Here is a 7,254-nt window from a genome sequence, read left to right as displayed (position 1 = left end):
GCCGGCCCCCACAAGTCATATTTAATGAGTATCAAATCAGGGTTTTGGTGTGGATCTCATGAACTTACACACTAATACTTCTTTAAAATTATACAGGTATAAATATTCTTGTCAGTACATTTTCATGATAATCAGGTATGGCTCTCCACCTAGTCACACCAGGCATCACCTCTGGTTTGCACGACAGTAATAGGCTGGCTCACTACTTTCTGGAAGAGGACCCTGACAATAACTTCATGTCACTGACGATCAAGAACATTCTAAAGTAGTTTTTGATTCTGTTACTGAGGAATTACTAGTGAAATCTGATGATCAGATTTGAGGATCTGCACTAATTTCTAGCTTATAGTGCCATGAAATATATGGCTGCATTTATAAATGACTAAGTCTTAAAAGGTTCCACTGCAATGACTATTGAAATTGAGTTGCAAAAAAAAAAAAAAAAAAAATTGAGTTGCCATAGAAGTTTTTTTTGTTTTTGTTTTTTAATGCAATAGAAATCGCCTAGGATTTGGATGCAAAACACCCTGATGGTGTCTGTCTTGCATAAAATCTGGAAGAGAAACCTGGGAATGCCCTATGAATGCAGGAGGGGATGTAAAGCTAGTAAAACCAACAAGGTCCTGGGAGGGCAAGGTATGTGCAGGGAGAAAGGGGAGGGCTTACAATCCGGCTGCACAATATGAGCTCTGAGCCCTCCATTCCAAACCAGGTAGACCTGGAAATCATAATGAACAACACCCTAAATAAAGAGGAGAATGTGTCATTTTCTTCAAAATAAATCATAAAGGATAATAAGGCAAAGACACTCAGACACTCAATCCTACCCTATTGAAATACTACATATTAATTATACACTGTTCTGGTTAACACACATGAAAAGGGAACATAAATTAAGATGCCCTCCCCGCCTTTGGCCCCCTCACCAAATAAATGTGGTTAAGGAGAAAAAAAATGTTTACAAAATTTTTAGTAGTAGTTTTAGACCAAATGAAAGAAAATTCTAATTTATACTAAACTAATGCATTTATAGAAATCATACCAAGAGATTTTATAGTCCAAAGTTACAGATTCAAGAATGGTTTAAAACGATCTATGAATAACAGAAGCAAAATAAGGTTCTGAAGGAAAGCTAACGATTCGGGTGTTGCCCCTATACTCTGGAGGTGAAATCATACCTTCTCATAAAGCACTCCTTACTACCAGCCGAGAGGGAACACCAGGTTAACTGGACTTCCATACAGCACTTATATTCTAAATCGAATGTCCCAAATGATTTGTTAGGGCTAAGAAATCTTTCTTTTATACAGATATTTTTTTTTGGTCCAGCATCTGTTATTATAGGGCCCCTGGATCTCAGAGTCCACACGTTATATTACAGATACGATTTTATTTTAACATACACACAGTTTTCTCATACAAACAAGTAAAACTTTCCTTAGAGTCCTTTATCTGTTTGCATCTTTTGCTGCAGATTTCTCTGCATCAAAATGGGAAGGAAAGCTTCGCTAGACTGAAGGCACCCTGACGGAGGTTCTTACTTATCGTGGGGCTCCCCACACAGCACACAGAACGCCCCACCGTACAGGCTCGAGGACCATCTGTTGGGCCAACGAGCTGAGGCTCAAGGATGTGGTACAGGTGGGAGGTGCCTGCACTCTGCTTCCCAGCTACACAGGCGACAGCAGGAAAGTAAATCTAATTTTTGAATCAAGGCCCTTGAAAACTGAAATTTTATGTGACTCATCAAATCAGGGCAACATTTATTACCATATTACTATTGTGAAACCTACTGTGCAAATCGAGCATTTGAGGCAAAAGCAGCAACTTCTCCCACCTGGTTTTAGTAGGAAACCGCAGACTTACCCTTGGCACTCAGTTACACGAGATGACGGGCAAAACACAGAACTCCTCAAAAGGTGAATTTTTCAGCTGATTACACCTCTGAAATTACAAAGCTGCAGGAATTCTCCAAACATTCAAATCCAACTCAAATGTCAGCAGAGAACTGTGATCTGAGAAATCACTTGTAGAAAAGAAACATGAAATCTGAAAAGAGACAAAGAATCATATATGAGGACTGCTTGCTTATTTGATTTTAAGTAATTGCTTAACAAATAACATTATTTGCCTGAAAATAATATTTCTAATAAACCCCAGAAAAAAAGTTGCTCTGTATCTACTGCTCTCTACCCAAACAAAAATGCTTCCACCTCGCCACCTTCTACTCCCCAATCAGCTCTGAGGCCAAGGTCAGGGAGATCAACTACATACTCTGTGAAGGAAAGGGATTGGAAGGGTGGGGACAAACGGCCATAAACGAGGGATCCTAAGTTCTTTCAGCCCTTCTACCCTGCCACCCCGGATGCACACCCTTCGGAGCCTGCCAAAATCAAAGGGGGGGCTGCCGAGGGGGAAGGAAGCAAGCCTGGGGGTCTAATTAGGGAGACAGGTGGCAGAGAGTATGGGTGTCACTTAGAGGCTCGTTCCTGTCTTGGGGCTCTTGCACTGGCCATTTATTGAGAGGTCACCTACTGGACCCATTGTCTCGTGTGAAAAACGTCCCTACAGGAAATCTGAGAATAATATCCCAAACTATAAGGAAGTTAAGACAAAAGAAGCCTGACAGAGGTGACCTGCAACTCCCCCTCCTGGTGTGGAGTCTGCTGTCGCGTGATATTCACCACACTCGAGTAACTATTCTCAGCCCTCGCCTAACATTTTCGAGGGTACCCTGAAGCTCCGTGGACCTCCGAGTGAGTTCGCTGACATTTTTAATTACATTTCAAACCCAGGGGGATCTGTCTTGACAGTTCACTCAGAGAAGATCTATTAATTCATCCCTAGCATGATTATGACCCAAAACACTAAACACCTCATAGAAAAATCGAATTCTATTTTCATCAAATAGGGAAAGATAATTCAAGGGGGACTATCATAAAAATGTTACAAGCAAGTTCATAAATTTTGATTAAAAATTTAATTCCTCTTTATGCATTCTCTCGCTTTATTTTAAAGGCTACGTGATTTTCAAAAAATATGATTTAACACAAGGAAAAGGTGATAACCAAATACAGCGGATTTGGGTAAGATGTTAAATGTATAACAGGATGAATAGGCCCTTCTTTCTGCTGAGGATTTATAGTAAAATAACAGGTTCGCTCGAAACAGAATTTTTGGTATCTAGACTGACATCTTGACTAAGGATTCTTGTTTCTCACTGTTGGCTACCCAATCAATAGCCACTCCTGCAGACATTACCTCTGCATTAGTATATTCAGGGGTTCCTTTAGACATACGTTGTATTTTTTAATGTTTAATTGAAAAGTGAATTTGCATAACGTCAGATCTCCCTAGACCAATGCTAGGGGGTGCTGGTGTGCCGTTTGGGTGGTCCCAGTATGGGGCTCCCCCTGCATGTTCTGTGCTCTCAGGAGTGTAATGTTTAATCCTCCCAGTAACCTGCCAGGAAAGATAGTAATACCAACTCAAATACAAGTGTATATGAGTTAATTTCTCAGGGAGGTTAAAGGTTTTCCTTAATGAACTGTAGAGTTCGGAACGCAGGCCTCCCAAACTCTACATCCACCCACAGCACACCTAGTGCAGAACAACTTCTCTAGCTGCTGAAAGCGAAAGAACAGTGGCCTGGATCTGGGGCCCAGTCCTTAGACACGGTGTGGTAGGCAAGGTGGAAAGTGGGGCGGAAAAGGCAGGGTCTGAACCAAGGAAGGAGCTCCAGTCAAAGTGACACCCTTTTAACATTCATTTAAAGGTGCTGATGGCCACCTGGGGTCAACTGAAAAGTTAGGTTGAGAAAAGCATTCCACTGACAAACTCAATGTACTCAGCAGACATCTTACATAGAAAAAAACAGAGTGATCAAAACCGGTCTTGCTGGGTTTGAATGAAGTCAGCCCACCCGCTATGATTAATGTGGGGTTATGAGCTTATTCCCAAACTGATAAGGATGAGCAAGTGAGTTCAGGTCCTAAGTGCAACCTGTGATCTGAGCCCACCCGAAAAGTACACTTTTATGCCAAAAAAAACCTCAGATACAAGACAAACACCATCAGGTACGAGGTCACTGGGAGTGTGGCAGGCCTTCATCCAAGAATTCATTCAAGGGTGTTGTGTACAGCCCAATGCAAGCAACGGGAATATATGAAACAGGCGTATGTTTTCCTTTAAAAACATTTCTCCCCTAGCACCATGTGCATCCTTCTTTAGAAACAAAAGAGGAAGGAAGTGTGGAAAGGAAAGAACACTAATACCAAATGTAGACAGATCTTTCTCCACATTAATTTGGACCCTTAATAATACAAAATTTACATTGCAAAATCCAAGAGATTATCTAAATTCTCCGCTAACACTGAGATTTTCTTTTTCTCAACTATGTTCTGAAATACCCAAGCCACCATCTGGGCTTTCTGTCATCTTCCCAAGGGTGCTGAATGGCCCCAGGCCTTGACACCTTGGCATCTGGGTCCTACACGGGTCTGATGTCAACATCCAGCCATGCTTTCTCTCCACAAATGTCATCACTGAAGGTGACGTCATCACTGAAGGTGACATCAGCTGTGAGACTCAGACAAAGATGGGCTGCCGTTCCCATCTGACTGGAGCACCTGCTACGCTGGGAGGCCGGCTTCAGCCTCTCCAACCAGGTAGGGGCTGCGTTATGGTGTGGCAAAGAAGCAAGCCCATGAGGGCGCACACTGCCTTAATTTCCAAAGGCTCTGATTCCCTTGGATGCTAATGCAGCAAAAAAAAAAAAAAGTCCTGAATAACATCATCTGACTGGCTAGTACTGCACACAACCTAAAGGCTCACAGGTTACATCGGGTGCTCATCACGCCCAAAACTTACATATGCCAAATGCGCCAAGACAACCACCCAGGCCCCTAATCTGTAGGCGGACCTAAAGGTAATTATCTTTCTGCTTTTATTTTAAAAGGAAGAGAAAAACAAACAAACAAACAAAAAAACCCAATGTGATGTCACAGGCTGCTGAGCTCACAATGCCACCCCCGCCCCCTGCCCCCAATGTGACACCTTTCCTCAGACCAAGTAGGCACCGCAGTGGCTTCAGTGGGGTCCAGCTCAGAATGAACAGAGGTCCGTGCCCGACCACAGCAGCACAGGGCCAGGGCTGACTCGGTGGCCGCAGGCAGAACCAGCTACAGTTCATTCCTACTGGCGATTTGATGGAAACCTTTATTCGAGAAAGGAAATGCTGATTTCAGATGCTAAACAAAACTACACAAGAGTTTTCTTGAATGGCTTGGCTAAAGTTCAACCCTGGTTTCCTCCCCAATGTGGACCGATTCTGCGCAGCTCGGAAAAGCTTATCGATCTGACACTCAGAGGCTTCCAGGGACATGATGTCAACCACCTTTTGTCATCGTGCACAGTGGCTCCCAGTCAGGGCTCAGAGAATACTGAAGACTACAGGCTATTTTTCAAGTTCACAAAGTTCCACTGAAATTTGGATTTTTACTCAAGATAAAGCTGTCCTGAGTAGGAAAAATACCAAGTTTTTCTACACTAGACTAGAATTATGTTCCAAATGGTAACGCTGGTTACCAGTCGATTATATCAGTTGGTAAGCTGATTAATAAAAATGGGGGGGAGTACCAATTTCTAACTCTCTGTACAGCCTCAAAGAGACAGCATGTGGCTGAGGGGGTGTCTGGGGAGGAAAGTAACTGGTCAGATGCTACCATATTTTCCATGTATAAGATGCACCCTTTTTCAAAAGATTTGGGGTCTAAAAACTGGGTGCGTTTTATATAGTGGTTGTATGAGTGCAAAAACAAGCGCGAAAAAAAGTGGGAAATGCAAGTAAAAAAAACCCTACAACCACTGTATAAGACGCACCCAGTTTTTAGACCCCAAATTTTTCGGAAAAGGGTGTGTCTTATACATGGGAAAATACAGTAAGTTCCGAGGGCTCTGTGCTCTGGAATATTGACGATTTCTGTCCTCAAGTGTCCCAAAACTGAGAAAAGAACACAACTGCAAGCAGTGGGTCAGCCATATACTCATATAATAAAACCAGTAAAAGTGGCCAGAGGCCGTGGGTCAGGAGACCGGGGTGCAGGCCTGGCTCAGCCACCAAATGCCCAGTAGGATTCTGGGCCTGTTTCCTCATCCAGGACCAGGCCCCCTCAGCTCTAATTCTGTAGCTTTGAGGCACATGGGCACAGACTTGAAAATTATCAAAAATTGATGTGGTGGTACCAAACATTTATTAAAGCTTATCTAAAATAAAATTTCATGCCAAGAAAGTCATAATACAAATCTTAGTAAGAACTTAATCTTAACAGTCTGTGGCCTAACAACCCTAACAGATAGAAATTTGATTAGTAACACCTTTCCAATGGTTTATAAAGGTTTTTGTGGATATATCTGATGCTAGCCTTTTAAATATAACAATACTCCATTCTCCAAAAGGTCTGAAAAGGTGTTACTCTTAAGATCTTTCCACTAGTCCAACCACAGTTTTCAGAATCAGTATAAACACCTGTGTAAGAACACATCTCAACAATGTAAGTAGACAAGAGAACACTTTTAAAAGTTCTTTAGCATTTTGTTTTTAAGCATCCACAGGTTTCAGTTGTTGTCCAGGTAATTACACCACCAATAAAAAGCATGCTGACGAAAATAAACTTCTAACACTAACTAAACTGCACCTATGGAATAAAACCTGTGCAAACACCCCTGTTTTAAAAAGAAAGAAGGAAAAACAGAAAGGAAAAAAGGAAGACAGACACACACGGACACTGAATTCTTATTTGAGATCATTTAGGCATACTAGGCGATCCAAAGTCCTCTTCTAATTATGAATATGTATAAGCATTATTTTGATTATTTTGCTGAAGTTCAGGCCCGTTACCTTTTGGGGATGAAGGACTGAAAGAATGAGGGAAACTACAAGAAAGGCCAAGGTCCCCAGAGGGACACGGTGAGCAAACCCTGTTTTCCTGTCTCTCTCATCTACTTCTCCCCATCTCCCTCTTACATTTTGGTTTTTTTTTAATAGAATCTTGAAAAGCTGGGGAAGGCCAGGCACAAGCTGTTTACAGTGGTTACAACTAATACATTTCTGGGGTGGAGCAGAATTTTACTTTTAAAGTCATTCTTTTCTGTAACATTCTTGCAATTATGTTTTACTTTAGTCGTGAAGACAGAGAGCTAGTAGACAAAAGTCCATCCTTTCTGCATTTCTCTTGACTGCAGTGTTCTGAGCAG

The 7,254-nt window shown here is 42.0% G+C and overlaps 1 protein-coding gene across 9 annotated transcripts in view; it reads right to left on the bottom strand.

Moving 5' to 3' along the window:
- NCK2 (NCK adaptor protein 2) overlaps positions 1–7,254 on the bottom strand; it is a 142,310-nt gene that overhangs the window by 66,121 nt on the left and 68,935 nt on the right. For all 9 annotated transcript variants that reach the window (XM_019628420.1, XM_019628427.1, XM_019628422.1 and 6 more), the window contains one exon: positions 1,867–2,049. The gene's annotated coding sequence lies outside the window, so the exon portion shown is untranslated. The remainder of the gene's footprint in view (positions 1–1,866; positions 2,050–7,254) is intronic.

Source organism: Hipposideros armiger, unplaced genomic scaffold, assembly GCF_001890085.2.
Source record: "Hipposideros armiger isolate ML-2016 unplaced genomic scaffold, ASM189008v1 scaffold_788, whole genome shotgun sequence".
NCBI lineage: Eukaryota > Metazoa > Chordata > Mammalia > Chiroptera > Hipposideridae > Hipposideros > Hipposideros armiger.
Note: the sequence above shows the minus strand (reverse complement) of the source record. Positions and strands in the feature narration are given on the sequence as shown.